The sequence below is a fragment of the Pleurodeles waltl genome, chromosome 3_1 (assembly GCF_031143425.1).
Source record: "Pleurodeles waltl isolate 20211129_DDA chromosome 3_1, aPleWal1.hap1.20221129, whole genome shotgun sequence".
In the NCBI taxonomy this organism is placed as follows: Eukaryota; Metazoa; Chordata; class Amphibia; order Caudata; family Salamandridae; genus Pleurodeles; species Pleurodeles waltl.
In genome coordinates this window covers 1106642397-1106658100 of record NC_090440.1, presented here as the reverse complement: position 1 = coordinate 1106658100, position 15704 = coordinate 1106642397, and the positions used below count along the sequence as shown (strand labels likewise).

The 15704-nt window shown below is 41.7% G+C and overlaps 1 protein-coding gene across 2 annotated transcripts in view; it reads left to right on the top strand.

The window, feature by feature from the left end:
• LOC138284988 (G protein-activated inward rectifier potassium channel 4-like) overlaps nucleotides 1–15704 on the top strand; it is a 220565-nt gene that overhangs the window by 92831 nt on the left and 112030 nt on the right. Inside the window, exon 2 of one of the 2 annotated variants that reach the window (XM_069224382.1) lies at nucleotides 9207–10924. The exons of the other annotated variant lie outside the window; for it this stretch is intronic. The gene's annotated coding sequence lies outside the window, so the exon portion shown is untranslated. The remainder of the gene's footprint in view (nucleotides 1–9206; nucleotides 10925–15704) is intronic. 2 annotated transcript variants of the gene reach the window in all.

The following is a 15704-nucleotide window of genomic DNA, read 5'->3' as shown; positions in this document are numbered from 1 at the left end:
AGTTGGGTGTGCAAAGTTTCTTCTAGGGAATTTCTTTGGAAAATATGGCAAGTTACAGACACTGAAGGGTCACCACTTTAAAACTATAAAAAGGATGGAGGACCATTGCAATCAGTCAATTTGGCCTAGAGTATAACACTACTCACTCCATCCTGTCACATTTCTAGCCTATACATTCACCCCACCTTTATCTGCTTCCTTGTCATTTATCCTCTTTAAAATGTATTTTTACTTTCTGTCTTGTTCCATTGCTGCTGTGTTTTTAGTTTTCATCTTTTTTAGTGTCTGACGATTTATCATCGTCAGCTCCCTGGTCATGGCAGGCAAAGCCTCATACTCCAATGAGTATAGTCCAGGTGTTAAGCTGCGCTCTTATCTTTTCCAATTAGGAGGAGAAGGCAATTATTTTTTACTAGCTGTGTTACCTGCTCATCATGTTGATAGCAAGCCCACCACAGGCCAGAGCTGGGGTGAGTGGGGTGCTGTCCATGTGACAAAAATGGCATCATGCGCTTCCCATAGAAAGTTAAAGCACCACTGAGCAGATGTCTTTGACAAGGAGACAGGATCTGCTGGACCTGCTCAGCACTGAAGTGGCAAAAACAGGTATGTGATGTTTTGTGTTTTTTAACGGTAATTGTAAATTGCATTTACGTAGTGCTTACTACCCCTGATGAAGTGTTGAACAACTTTGCGGTGAATAGCTCTCTACTCTGGAACCCAATATTAGAGTTAAATAGTTAGTAGATTAGTAATACGTGCTTCAATGTTTCCTTGTGGAGTAGTTATGGTAAGTTTTCTAACTTTGCTAAGTTTGTGCTGGCGAGGTCTTAAGTGTCTAGTAGTGTTTTGAGTGGGGACAAAATAATGGAGATGGATTACAAAAGGAGAAGCAATGAGTTATTTAGAGAAGTGGATATATTTACCTGTAGGGTGAAGTGGATGAAAAACAGTTGGAAGTCTTCTTCCTTGGCCCTTCATGCAATGCATATCTAACAAACGGAAGAAGACCGTGAAGGTTGAAACGCGTTGCCCTATCTTTCTGCTTTATGTATTTTTGGAATAAATGAAGGCCATTATTTTTGTAAGGAGTGCCAGACTTTGATTTATATATATATTTTTTGGAGTGGATTAAAAATGGGTCCTGTGCCCATTAACTGAGCACCAACCTCGATAGGCGAGCGCTGGAAGGAACACCGGATTACCTTTGGCTGATATATATATATATATATATATATATATATATATATATATATATATATATATATATAGAGAGAGAGAGCGCAATATATATATATATATATATATATATGTAAAAAGAAGCTGTAATATTTATATGGTCTGATATACACCTATATTGTGGCTAAGTATTCTTTTTTTCATTGTGTTTTTGTTTATGAAAGGAAGCATAGTTCCATGTACAGGGACGCATGTATAAGCGATGTAATCTCCATATGTTGACCTGCATATTTTGTCATTTGTATTCACCGAAAAAAACAAAGGTTAAAGTAATGTTACAATTAGGTGAATTTCTCAGTGTCAATATCAATATTTTGAACTAAAAGAAATAGACCTTTATTAGTTGTGAGCTAACTATAACTTATGCCCCTGCCATGCACTGCTTATGACCTCACATATGACATCACTCACGACAAGTTCTATGACATATTTTATGACATCACTGATGACATCTCAAGTGACACCATTGATAACATCACTGATGACATCATCCAAGCTTCATTTACCTGCATTTTGCTGTACAAATTGCGATGTCTTTACGCATAGCATACTTCACATTAATAATCACTCAGTCAGAATCTTTTTTCAATCATTTCTACGATCATCATAAAAGACATACATAAATACAAGTTACATCAAAATAGTTGACAATAAATAAACATAATCTAAAAAATCACTGTTGCGTTAACTATATTTACCTAAAAACGCCAATCAGAATGTGAAACATTTAGGGGTCCCTATGCCCTGCGCCCTATTTACAAGGTGGTGTTAAGCCACTTTTGTGGCTTAACGACACATTATAAATACGGCTCCTTCACACACAGCACTTTGCGTGGGAGAGGCGTGCAATGGGTGTTGCTGTGGGCATGCCACGGCAACACCCATTGCATTTTGATGCTGCATCAGATTTGCGAGTTTTCATAAACCTGAAACAGCTTCAAAATATAACACCACCCCTGACCACAGCGAGAAATGCTTTCATTTCCCCTCATTTTTTGCTCTTTCTATGTGTGCTGAATTTTGCAAATCACCATTTAAGTTTGTTTTTGTGCAGGAAGGTGTTCCCACTCAATGCAGCCATACTTGCACTACGGTGCAAGGGTGGGTGCGTTGGCGCACGGCAGCAAATTTACCGCTGGTGCAGGGGGGAACAATGGGGTGCATCGTATTCTAATAAGTATGGTGCATCCCTGCATTTTGAACATGACAGTGCACGTTGCTTTCAAATTTGATGCAGCGCACCATCATTTTCCATTAAATATGGCCCTTAGTATTTTCTACACAAACTAAAATATCATGGCCTTTCTAACACGTAAAATATTCCTTAAAAAACAACTGACATCATTGAGTTGCTGAAGGAACAAGAGGGCAGCTTTGCATTTAGTAAATTTATGTCTGTGCAAGAGTGGCAATAAAAATCTCTTGGTCCATGGAATGAAAAATTTGCAAAAAAATACAAATTGAATGAAAGTCTGGCTAGAAGTTTCATCATACGGGCACACGCAGATATCCTTCAAAGAGTATTGGCCAAGTGGAAAGCACAACATACAGCGTATAAACCCAGTTCTAAATTGTGTTAGAAGATTCCGTTCATACACATTTTGTACAAAGATCAAGTTGGGTGCAATCCCATCTGACATCTGAACTAGGAAATATGATCTCATGCTGGGTTTTACCACTCCCATTTCCTCCCTGTTAGCCTGGTTATGCTTAAGAAAATTGTCGAGCACCCGAGTTTTGTCTTCTTTTGCCAATACATTCTAGGGACTCAAAGAGGGGAGCAAGATTCAACAATAGGAAGATGTCTATAACTTACTGTAACCATTCTATTTTTAAAGCATGATCACCAGCCACACAACCTCGAATAATAGCCTTATTGAGGTCCACTTCATTGTTTGCCCAAATAGAACACCAGAGGACCAACGGTGCTGCCCCAGAGGAGTCCTGAATGTAGTCAAGACCTAATTCTTGAAGAACTAAAAATTAAGAAGGTGAAGGAGGTACACCCAACAATTGTTGACAAACCTTATCTTCTTCTAGTTGGATTGCCCCAATGTTTTTAAATCCCCAGATCCTAATACCATATGTTAAAGTCGGAATACATTTTGTTAGACCTGGCATCCTTGGCGTGGTCTCCCCTGTCTTTTTTGCCTCTTCTTCCTATGTTTTGACAGTGTGCTGGACTTTGTTTTTGCTGATTTTGGTACTCTGGGCACTTTACCACTGCTGCCAGTACTAATGTGCAAGTGCTTCCTGTGTAAATTGTATGTGTAAGTGGCTTTTCCATGATTGGCATATTTGAATTACTAGTAAGTCCCTAGAAAAATGCACTAGAGGTGCCCAGGGCCTGTAAATCAAATGCTACTAGTGAGCCTGCAGCACTGGTTGTGCCGCCCACATGGGTAGCCCTGTAAACATGTCTCAGACCTGCCACTGCAGTGTTTGTGTGTGCAGTTTAAACTACCAACTCGACAAGGTAAGTGTACCCACTTGCCAGGCCCAGACCTTCCCTTTGTATACATCTCATTTAAGTAGACACCGAAATGATAGCTCGTGGCTGGTTTTGTGAATCTTGTGGATCTTGTGAACAACAGAGACTTTCCGTTGAAGTTTGCCTACTTCAAAGGTAGAAAAGAGTATAGGTAGTGGATCCAAAACCCCAGATTTTCAGATTACTTCTGGAACCAAGAGCAACCTCTTCCAAGGAGAAGAGCTGAAGAGCAGGATGAGGAGTAATGCCCCATTGGCTGAGACTGTGCTTTGCTGGGTTGGCCTGCAGTTGCTGCTTCTGCCTGAAAAGAGGACAAAGACTAGACTTTGTGGTATATTCATGCTGGTATAGTGCCTCCAAGGGCTTGGACTGAGCTTGCCTCCTGTTTTGAAGTTTCAGGGCCATCAAAGACTTCCTCTGCAAGCACTTGGACTCTCTGCTGAGACTTCTGCCCTATCAAGTGGTACCATATCCAGTTCCTGGGCCCTTGAAAGAGGAAGCTGGTAGAACAAGGACTGAAATCCACGCACAGTAAGCCGAGCAGGGAAAATTCCGATGCACCACCTGCAACGCAGCTGTAAAAATGATGCACCACCCACCTCACGGCTGAGATTAACGCATCATCTGCGTCACGCCGGAGAAACTATGCAACACCTGCTTGTGGCGGCTGAAAAACTATGCTAACCCCACGCAGCACATTTTGCCATCACTGTGCGGTCGGATTTCGCACACATCATCCCTAGGCGTCAAAATCAACGTGAACCTGCATGGACCCGAAGTGCCACGTCTGGAAATCAACGCATCGCTCTCTTGTGATCTCTTGCGGGAGAGAAAAACGACGCATCGCCTACACGACCAGAGAAGAAACTATGCAAGGCATCACTTGCAAGTAAGGAATCGTTGCATCGCTGACTTTTCCGACACACCCTTGCCCATGCGGCTTTATTGTTGACACAAACCAGGTACTTTGTGTAACAACAACGTCTCCATTGTTTTCTATGGAGTAAGATTCTATTATTTTGAAAATTCATATCTTAACTTGTGTATGTTGGATTTTTATCATTTTGGTCTTCTTTGATTTAGATAAATATTGGCTATGTTTCTAAACTGGTGTGGTGTCCATTTTGTAGCGTTAGTGCAGGTTTGCGTAAAAAAATATAGCGCCAGCTAGTGCAATTCCATGACACTGGCCGGGTGCCATATTTATGGAATGTCGCTTGCCGGCGCTAAGGCCCTGCTAGCATCCTTGGGAAGGGCGCTAACAGGGCCGGGGAGGCGTAGGGGGAACTGGGGCTTGTGCACCAAATTATGGCGCTAGACTGTGTAGAGGCAAAAAAAATATTATTAAAGACAGGAGCCATGCCCACCAGCCCAGTGGCCATCGCTGTGCAGGGGGCCTCAAGACAGGGCCCGAGCGGTGTTGGGAAAAAGAATAAAAATACTCACCGGGGCTTACCTTCTGATGGGTCCCCCATCCTTAGTTGACCTCCTGGTGTGGGTGGGGGTGGGTCTGGGTATGTCCCTGGGGCCAGGGAAGGGGCACCTGTGGGCAATTTCCATGGTCTCCGACAAAGGCATTAAATAATGGCGCTAAGCAAGCTTATCGCCATTATTTAAGGTGCCCATCCCCAGTGCTGGATTTTAGCATGGGAGATAAATATGGCGCAAAGGCCATATCGTCCATTTCTGGATGGGAACGCCTACCTTGCATCAATTTTGGCGCTAGATGTGTCTAGCACCAAAGTATAAATATGCAGTTAGGTTTGCACTGAATTAGTGTAAAATATATGCCGCTAAATCAGCGCAAACCGAGTATAAATATGGGCCTGAGTACTCCAAACAGTATCTATTGAGAGTGTTCATTATATACCACACTGTTTGCAAGCAGTTAAACTCTCATGGTAAATACACCACAGAGTATTCAAAAGAATCTACTAAGAACAGTGTACATTCTATGCAACAGTTGTCAGAAAAGACACTATTGCTAAAAAAAAAACAAGTTCTGAAGGTGCTAAAGATCATACTACCTGCAGCCTTGGTATTGTGGTGAAAACTTTAGTGATAGCCCTTCTTTTGATGCAAAACAAACATGTACATAGGTTAGCACCTGGTGCAAGCACTCGTCCATGTAAACTACAAATTATCATGCTGACACAATTCTCCCTAATAACACATCTGCTTACAAAAGTTAGTATCTAGAATATAGAATCTTTCTCCTGGTGGAATTTTGTTCTGCAGAATGAAAAAATGTGGAGCAAAAGGAATACAAGTCAGCTCTTACTTGCCCACAGAGTTACTCCTGAATGCAAACATTTATAATGTGTTCAATGACTCTACACAGCTAACGTGTATTAGAAGCACATGCATTTAGTAAACACACCCATTAGCTGGACCCAATATGTACATAATTACGTAGAAAAATAATATGGTAGTTATCTGGCACTATGTAAACTTTAAAACAAACTTGCACACTCAATGAATGGATGATGTCATCAGGCATGTCATCAATGATGTTATTTGAGAAGTCATCAGTGATGTCATAAATGATGTAATAGAACATGTCATGAGTGATGTCATAAGCAATGCAGCGCAGGGGTGCAAGTTGTAGTTAGCACTCCTAACTATAACTGCTGAATTTCTGTGTTTTTTTAGTTCAAAACGTTAATGTTGACACTGAGATATTCACCTACATATAAAGTTACTTTAATCCTTGTTTTTTTAGTGAATTTCAACATTTAAAAAAAAAAAAGATCCTTTTATCCCACCTAACTATAATTTTAACCTTTGTATTTTCAGTTAATTTCAAGAGTTTTTTTAATGTCAAGTAATACTTAATCATCACAGGTAAATGCAAACCCCCACCTCACCTGAAGGAAGGACAAGCCCTGCAGCCAACACCCTCCCATACAGCCAACCCCACGATGCACATGGCCTTCGGCCGTGCATAGTAGGGCATTGCCTATAGGGCCTAGCCTGGGTGACCCACCCAGAGAGCCAGTTTTTTTGTGAATTAAAGGAAGGGGGGCTGCGTGACCCCCTCGCTGAGATGGTATCTACCCTGGAACCTCTATCCCAGTCATTTAAATGAAGGGGACGGGGGCCGTGTGCCTGCCTTCCCAAGCCTTGTTAGGCCCTGGAGACCCCGTCACCCAGGGCCACTCTTTTATCTCCATCACCAGGCCCAAACCTTCCTGTTTAATACATAAAAGCCACACATAGGGTAGCCATTGACATCCCACAGTGGAGGGTGTAATGTATTTAAAAAATTGGACACGTACGTTAAAGTTTTCCATGTCCTAGTAGTGAAAAACTCTTACATTGTTTTTCACTACTTCATGGCTTACATCTCCTAAAGGATAACACTGGAGCAACAACAAAATCAGCAGAAAATGGAGGAGGAAGGCAAAAAGATTGGGAGTAGGCTACCCTAAGGCTGACAGGTCTAACCTGCTGTTTCCAGATTTTGTCCCCCCTTGATAGTCATTTCAAAACATGACAGAAAGGAAACCAAATTGTCTGCCAAATTGCATGCAGATTCGTCAAAGTATGCCAATTTTGTCAACAACTGAACAGTTCTTTGAGCTGCAGCCCTTTTAAATGTGGCCCTCCTTAATGGATTTTCATGAATTTGAGACTACCAAGAGTATGTTAAACATACTAAACCTCTTCTAAATTTTGCGCATATCCAATAAGCTGTGGAAAAATCATCAGCAAATCAAAATGTTTTGATCACCCCCATTTAACTTGCGCCCTGCCCCTTCGATCTGCATGAAACCTCAAGTATCTGCATGAAGTGTAACTTTCTAACACCCTGTCACATTTAAAGCAGGTTCATCAAAGAGAGCAGAGCTATTTATCAAATGAAAAATATATTGCCCCCCTTTCTACTCCCCCCACCCTTGCTGGGCTGGTACAAAACATGACATACCAATAGGAAACAATTGTAACCAAAGGTCTGCAATATGTGCTGATTTGTGATACGGTGCCAAATTAATAACAAATTGACACTTTTCCACCCCTTGTTTTCATCTGATGGATCTTCACATATTTGAAAAAAACAAGAGTAAGCTTACCGTGGAGTGTATGCAAAATCACATATGTTCGTCAACCATTTGCTGATGTAATAAGCAATCAGAACTGCCTGTTGTACTGTCAAAATATAAAGCACACCTGTCATCTTCGTTCACTTGCTAATATCTCAAAACTACATAACAGCCCTACACCGAAGCATGAAAATCACACTTTACATTCATACCTAGCATGGTGTAAAAGTCATTCAGCGTTTTTTACTGTATCAGTGAGGAAAAATTAAAAGCGAGCAAAAATTAGATAACAGATCTTTTTTGACCATCCTCTTTAACTGTTTCCCTTCATGCAATGGCACGACAATTGGCCTGAGAGTCGGCAGTAGAGGAGTGGGGCAGAGACTGAGGAGGGCTGGTCCAGACTAGATGGTCATCAGCAGAGGAAGCCGAGTCAGTCAAGGTACTGAGATTTAAATTAAAAACAAAAAAATGGTGTCACCAAGCGTGACAGCCTGCAGCCCGGAAATCAGGCAAGCTTAGGCTGTTGGGCAGGAAATGTGGAGTAAGTGAAGAGCCCAACGGTAGTGGTGGTTAAGCTCCAGCTTCTCCAAAGTTTCCTTCTCATCATGTTCACCGTTTTCAGGTCTTCCGATGTCTTTTGTGTGTTGATCGTGAAATGTATGATGGGTTGGGGAGGAAGAATATCATTTGTAGATATCTGTAGGGCAAGAAGAATATCATTTGTAGATATCTGTAGGGCAAGAAACTCTTGCGATTATGATAACGGAGGGGGTATGATGTGTTACTAAAGCACTAGATTTGTTTGACGGATTTTTTTTATTTTTAACTTACTTACAGCTGTCTAAACTACTAAGCAGTGGGTTCTTGATCTTTCCTCTTTTAAGGGAAACTACAAAAATTAAAATCCCAGGGTAAGGTCGGCACTAGCACCAGTTATGCTGTGTCCACCACAGCAACTTCTGCAGGTGTGCCTACTGTTGGTAGGTGAGGTGTATTTATTCTTTGACAATAATTAATCTTACAACTTTCTCAATTTACTTATTTCTTCTTAACTTCCACTTTCACCTCTTTTGGTCTGTTAACCGGACGTATCTCCTTTTGGTTACTTTTACATTTCCTTTTTTACCTCATCCTTTTCCTCTTCCTATTTTATCCTGTTTCCTCGTTATTTTTTCTCTTCTTTTATTCTTAATATGGTCACCACACCCATCTCCCTCTGTTGGTTTTCTGCTCTCCCTTCTCACTTCACTTTCCCTTGTTCATGGTTTTCACATTATTTCCTAGTCATTTCTACCATTTCTTAAATTTTCATTGAGTTGAATTATTGATTTTGATACTTTGGTTAGCACATTTTTAAGTGTTACCTTCTTGTTATATGTGCAGTTACTGCGATTGGTTGTGATATTACTAAGTAAGTGCCTTTTTTCCAGAGCCTACTCAGGAGGAGGCCAACAGAGGAGGAACCTCGTGTGAAAGAAGAGGTTGCCAGGGAGAGTATCAAGTTACATTTCTTTCTTAATGACAACAGCTGCCTTTGTTAATCTTAACACAATTCTCCTTCATTGCATTTAAGCATGGTCCACAAACCATTTTAACTACCTTACTATGCTTGCGTCCCTTGCTTTCAGCCACCTAATGGATTGAAGAGATTGTACGGCCTTCCAATACCTGCCACCCCTTATCACGGTACAAGCCACACTTCTCCTTTGCCTTCTGCCTATGTTTCTTCTATGACATCCCTTGCACCACTCTGTCTTTTATCTTCCATGAACCTAACCTATTCAGAACCAAACCTAAACATAGATACAACCCTGTCCTAAACACAACCTTACCAAATAATTGCTTGCTTTCTATTCTATTAACAGTATTTGTTGTACTAGTAATGCAATAGGAGGTGGGTGTGAAGTGAGTAGGGAGTCAGGTACGGAAAGGGCAAGGCCACCAGAATTTTTATGTGGCAATAGTTGGTCAAAAATCCATGTCGCTGGGTTAACTCAAATAATTGTATAACTTGAAAATCAAATTGTGCTGCATACAGCCAAGTAACACGTTTTCTGTGGGAGTATATCTTGGTCGTTTAGTCATTTTTTTTTAAAGCTATAAGGTAAAAGTTTCACGCCATTTATTCATTTTTTTCATTTTTTTATCCGTTTGAACTAAAAAAAAATGTTTCTATTTTGAAAGTGTTGGTGGATGGGGTCATAGCAAGTACGTTAAATAGTCTGAAACATCTGGGATGCCGAATTACATAACTTCTGTGACCTTAGTTAAAAGAACCTGCTAGATGATGTGAGTGTACAAATGGGTGTTTGCAATAGGTACTTAAATTCTATATATTTTATTCTGTCATTATAAAGGCCTGCTGCTCCTGCCACAGACCAGCGGAAAGTTAGGTGACAAATAGGTGCTTGGCTGTGACTCAAAACAATTGAGGCAAGTGTGGAACCCTTCTGCCAGCTGGGGGTCTTGGAGTGGGAGGTGGCAATGGCAACAGGTCTAGTCACCTCACAGACTGCACATCAACGCCACCACAGGCAGCTGATTCACATCACTGCCACCTTTCCGACAGCTGCCAACTACAGCCACTCAATCTGCACATTTAGATACATCCAACTCTTTAAGGTCCTGGAGACACTGGAGCAATGCCAATAGGAAGAGTGGATACTTTAGATGGTTGTTTGGTTAGAGCTTTTAACTTAATTCATCTTTTTTCACGTTTGGTACGAATTAAAGGGGGGTTTGATGGGGAGGATAGTTTCAAGAAAAGGAAGAGTTTAGTTGGGCTTTGTCACAATCCTGTCCAGAACTAAAAGAAAGATCAGTGCTTACATAGGTTCATGCAGTTCTGGAAGAAGAAATCTCTTTCATGCTATTGTTCAGCACGTTGCTGCGAGTTGCACCTTGTAAAAAGTGGGACTTCTGAATGTGTGATTCGCTCTGTCACCTTTGTACTTCCCAGAACCGAAAGAAGTTTGATACGTGCAGCAGATGGAGCATAGTACTGGTGGCAGCACAGCTCCAGAAAAATGCATGGGTACAGAAATCAAACTTGGACTTCTTCATGGAAAAATGAATTTACAGTCAAAGATGAAGTAACAACACATAAAGTGCCAGATCAAAAATGATAGTCTCTCCATTCCTAGATAAGGTCATATCCTTTTTAGACATATATATGGCTTCGTTTCGAAATGCAGTATACATTACAACATGTGTTCTCTGATTTTGTCACACTTTTCATAACCTTACTATATATTTTTGCCATCTTTCACAGCAGCTAGCATTGTACTTTGGAATCACAATTTTTCTCTGTTGTCTTGCTTACCATATTTTGCTAATGTTGTCACTTTTCTTCAAGCAGTTTGGATCAACTTACTTGTGGATTTTCTTACTCTGGACTTACATTTTGATTTGCTCTTTTCCCTTTCCTGATGTCCTTGGGAGTCTGTTCCTTTCTGACTTTACTAGTGGAGTCTACGTCTTCAATCAAGGACTACATAAACTACCAAAGGATGTTGTTTTTCATTTGTGGACTTTTCTTCCTAGCTGTGACATTCTAGAGGAGACATTTGTCATCATTAATGTATAATATTATATGCAGAGTGGCACTGTTGGAAAAGTTGGTCTTACTTTGGGCAATCTGGAAGGGCACACGACAAACCTACTTGGTATGCAGCTCTTGACAGTTTTTTTTTTGGGGGGGGGGGTCAGCTGAGAGTGGTGTTCATGGGATGGGTTGGGAAAGGGGTAGATTAGTGTGACATGTTTTTTAGGGTTTAGAGAGGGGGTGAGTCATTTGTGTGTGACGTTTTCTTAAAATAAATGTATTGTTGTCCTATCCATCACATTAAAATATAAACAATTTAAAGGTAAAGCTTGTCAATCGATAGTGTGAGGATTTGGGTGTATTATATGATATGACTATGGAATCCTACCATGGAATACATTCACAAAATGTGTCTTAGGTCCAGTCAAGCTCATTTGAACAACTTTAAGCTCACCCCTGGGTAGCTATGGCTTTCAAGAAGCAAAGCTTGCATAAAGGAACTTTGTGTAAATAATTTTACACTACCAAACAACGGAATAAGGAAGTCACACCAGGTCACCAATTTTTATAAATAGATTATATTTGTATGAATTTATAGAGACACTGATGAGCAAAATCCACTGGAGGGATCACTTTTTCATTCAGCCGCAAACAAGCACTGGTCAACAAAAGATTGGAAACTTTTCAAAAGTTTGTAAAAGTTAGTCTAGCTACTCAGTCCCGTTTTGGGCAACGAAATCTAACAGGATGAAGGTCTAGGGACCAATAGTGTAAATCTAGACAGTTGCATCACCACCAGAGTGTTTTCCAGTCCAGTTCCAAACTTTACAGCACGACCTCCGTAGACTATAATGGAGTAGTCCTGATGCTGGGGATGTAGGGTGAAAATATCCTCAAGGATGCTCTAATATCTGTGGGGTCAACGGGATGCCTGTGCGGTGAGTCCTCCATCCACTGGTAATGTGGGGCGACTTTGGCTGCAGAAGTCACGGTCCCATGAAGTCCTCTTCGACACAGTAGAACGACAGCTGCTGTTGGGCTACTAATCTCAGGATACAGCGCTTGGAGCGAAAACCTTTGGGCGAGACTGGTGCCCCTCTCGGGCAACCAATCCGGACTTGGATGACACTTCTGGGTCCGGCTGACTCGATGCAACTTGTGGACATTGAGGATTGGTCTCCTGGAGCATCCTGTGACTGGTAGCTGCGGATCTTCTGCAGTGACTATCAACTTGTCGTTTGGGCTTCTTCAGCAGTTTTGTTCCCGAAGCTGGTTTCAAGGGATCACCCTGCTTTCATCTGGAGCTCAACTTTTTCCCACGCCAGGAGCCACAGGGACAGCCCGACTTTGCTAGCCCAAAGTATAGCAGGTGCACATGGTGCAACCTCTCTTCGTGTGATTCCAAGGGCAGCAGGGCAGTCCTTCTGCAGTCCCTGTTCCAGTTATGGTCTGATATGAGGTTCAGGGTGCCAGGGGTGACATATTTATCCCAGGAAAGTGCCCTGAGGGGGTCACGTGGGCACTAGTGTATGGGCTACCAGTTTCCCTCCCTCTGGCTGACAAATTTCTGGCACAGTGTGGCATTTGGCAGTCCCTGGGTGCACTACTCGAGCCACCCTCACGATGTCTGAACCTTCCCTCGACTGTGAGGAGCTTGGGAAGCTACATGCCCACGGAAGAAACTGTTTGTGCACTGGTCTACACTCCCTGGCCCTGTCTACCTGAACAAAGGGCAGCCTCTTTGGAGTGTTATTGCCATTTGCCCACCAAAGGCGGCTTTCCCTTTGAAGCTCACTGTGATGTATGAGAACACGCGATCACCGCAAGCGATCGCCGTCATTCGAGTGTGAGAATGACGGGGATGCGAGGAGACGGTTGGCAGCGTTAGGATAACGATGGCTGAGGTGATATAGAATAAACTGAAGACTGTGCATTTAAACTTGAAGGTGATTGTGTCTACCTTACATTTGGCGACGATCGATGGGTGTCGCCTCAACATCCGTGGAGTTGTGTGTCTCCAGATCCTTTTGAAGTAATTTTGACGCGCTGTTCTGGCGATCGCGGAGATCGTGTTTGCGCACTGGTTGAGAAGACGCAGCTACAGCGTAGTCCGTTTTGGGAGGATTTCGGGGTCGGACCAAAGAGGAAGCATGCGGTTTCACGGAACCTACCTAGAAAACAGCACAAATACAACGAGTGGTGAAGAAAGCTACGCTGCGTGAACAACGTCTGTTTGGGGGCGTGCCCAACAACACCGGTGTACTTAAAGGGATGGCTAATTCAATGTCTTAAAGGGAAGTTGGACTTTGCTACGATGGGTAAACCATAATATTGAACTGAATTGGAACGGTGACAGGCACACCTTATACAAAGGAATACATTTTGTTTGCCTGTCGTGTGGAACATACGGTGATAGGCACACCCAGACAAACGGTGAAGCAAGAATTAATCATCTGTTATAAAGGAAGTTGCAAAGCAAGGACATTGAAAGAGTGGTGATTCACCGGTTCAGTTACATATTGGTCCAGTCGAGGTCTGACATTCAGTGTGTTGCTCTATATGTTTGTCTAGTTTATCAGAATAATGCAGAACGTAACACCACCTCCATTTTTTTTTAGCAGTCCAGGTGATCCGATATATCCTTGGAACAAATGGAAAAAGATATTTGCTCACTATGCTAGAGTGTGTGGACCGACACTGAGTGCAGAAAGAAAACATGCATTGTTGTTACACTGTCTAGGTGGAGAGGGACAGGAGGTTTTAGAAAATTTGCCTGATTTATGCACTGAAGAAAGCAGGAATTTGAATGAATATGATGCGTGTATTATGAAGTTAGACAAACATTACTTACCAAGGGTGAGCACAATAATGGAACGATATTATTTTGGAAAAAGGGAACAAGGTAAAGAAGAGTCAGTGGAAGATTTTGTAACTAGTTTGAGAAAGTTGGCAGTGTCATGTAAATTTGGAGCACTGGTGGATGAGAAAATTAGAGATCAGTTCGTATTGAAGTGCTGCAGTGACAAAATTAGGGAAGAACTGTGTTGAAAGATGAACCACCTTTGGAAGAAGTGATTATGGTGGCCAAAGAGTAGAACACATGCTGAGGTGTGTTAAGGAATTAAGTGGAAACAAATTAATGAGTGGAGAATGTACAAAGGTGGAGGAGATAGTGTGTGAAGTGAAGTACAAAGGAAGTGGAGGTGAGAAGAAAAAGGAAGATATAGTGAAATTCAAAGGGGAATGCTATCGTTGTGGTAATAGTGGCCACAAAGCCAATGCGAGCAATTGCCCAGCATTGCATGTAGTATGTAATGGGTGCGGGAAGAGAGGTCACTTCTACAAATGTTGCCGTGGTAGAAAGAATAGGTTCCTCAATGACAATATGAGGAAAGAGATCAAAGAAGTATCTCAGGAGGTAGTGTTCCAAATTGATGCTCAGGTTAAGTGTGGAGAGCATCCAAGTGAGGTGGTGAGAGTGGATGGAGTGAATCTACTAATGCGTTTTGATTCTTGTTCACAACTGACGATAATTTCAAAAACACGTTTTGACAGATTAATTTTGAAACCTAGAAAGTTAGAGAAGATGGATGTATCTCCTGGAGGTTACGGTGGACAGCCTATAAGAATGCTAGGGTACTTTGAAGGTCATATTGAGTTCAAAAGTAGACACCTGTTGGGGAAAGTCTATGTGTCCAATCAAGGTGATAATCTCTTGAGTTGGACGCACCAAAAGCTTTTAGGTGTCATTTTGAATCCAAACGCACAACCTCAAGTTCAAATTCAGAGTGTGGATGGTGTAAGCAGTGAGTTAGAAAATGAATTTCCTGAAGTATTTTCAGACAAGTTGGGATGTCTAAAAGGTTATAAACATAAAATCAGGTTAAAGGAAGGCGCTATTCCTATGGTAGCGAAAATGAGAAGAATACCGTTGGCTTTACAAGAACCAGTGAAAGCTGAACTTAAAAGATTAGAGTTGATGGGCATAATTGAGGAAGTAGAGGCAACCGAATGGTTGGCTCCCATAGTTGTGGCAAAGAAAGGGGATGGTGATATCAGGCTTTGTGTGGACCTTAGGGCTCTAAATAGAGAGGTAGTGGTGGATAAATTTCCCCTTCCAAATATTGAAGAAATAGTATCTATGATTGGCGGAGCGAAGTATTTTTCCACCTTAGATCTTAAATCAGCATTTCATCAGGTAGAGTTGGAAGAGAAGTCACAAGAATTGACTGCATTCATAACACCTTTTGGTGCGTATAAATTCAAAAGACTGCCTTTTGGGCTTGTGTCGGCGGCCTCTGTGTTTCAACGCATTATGTATAAAATTTTGAAGTAGGTCAAAGGGGTGAAATACTATCAAGATGATGTGTTAATTTATGCTGAC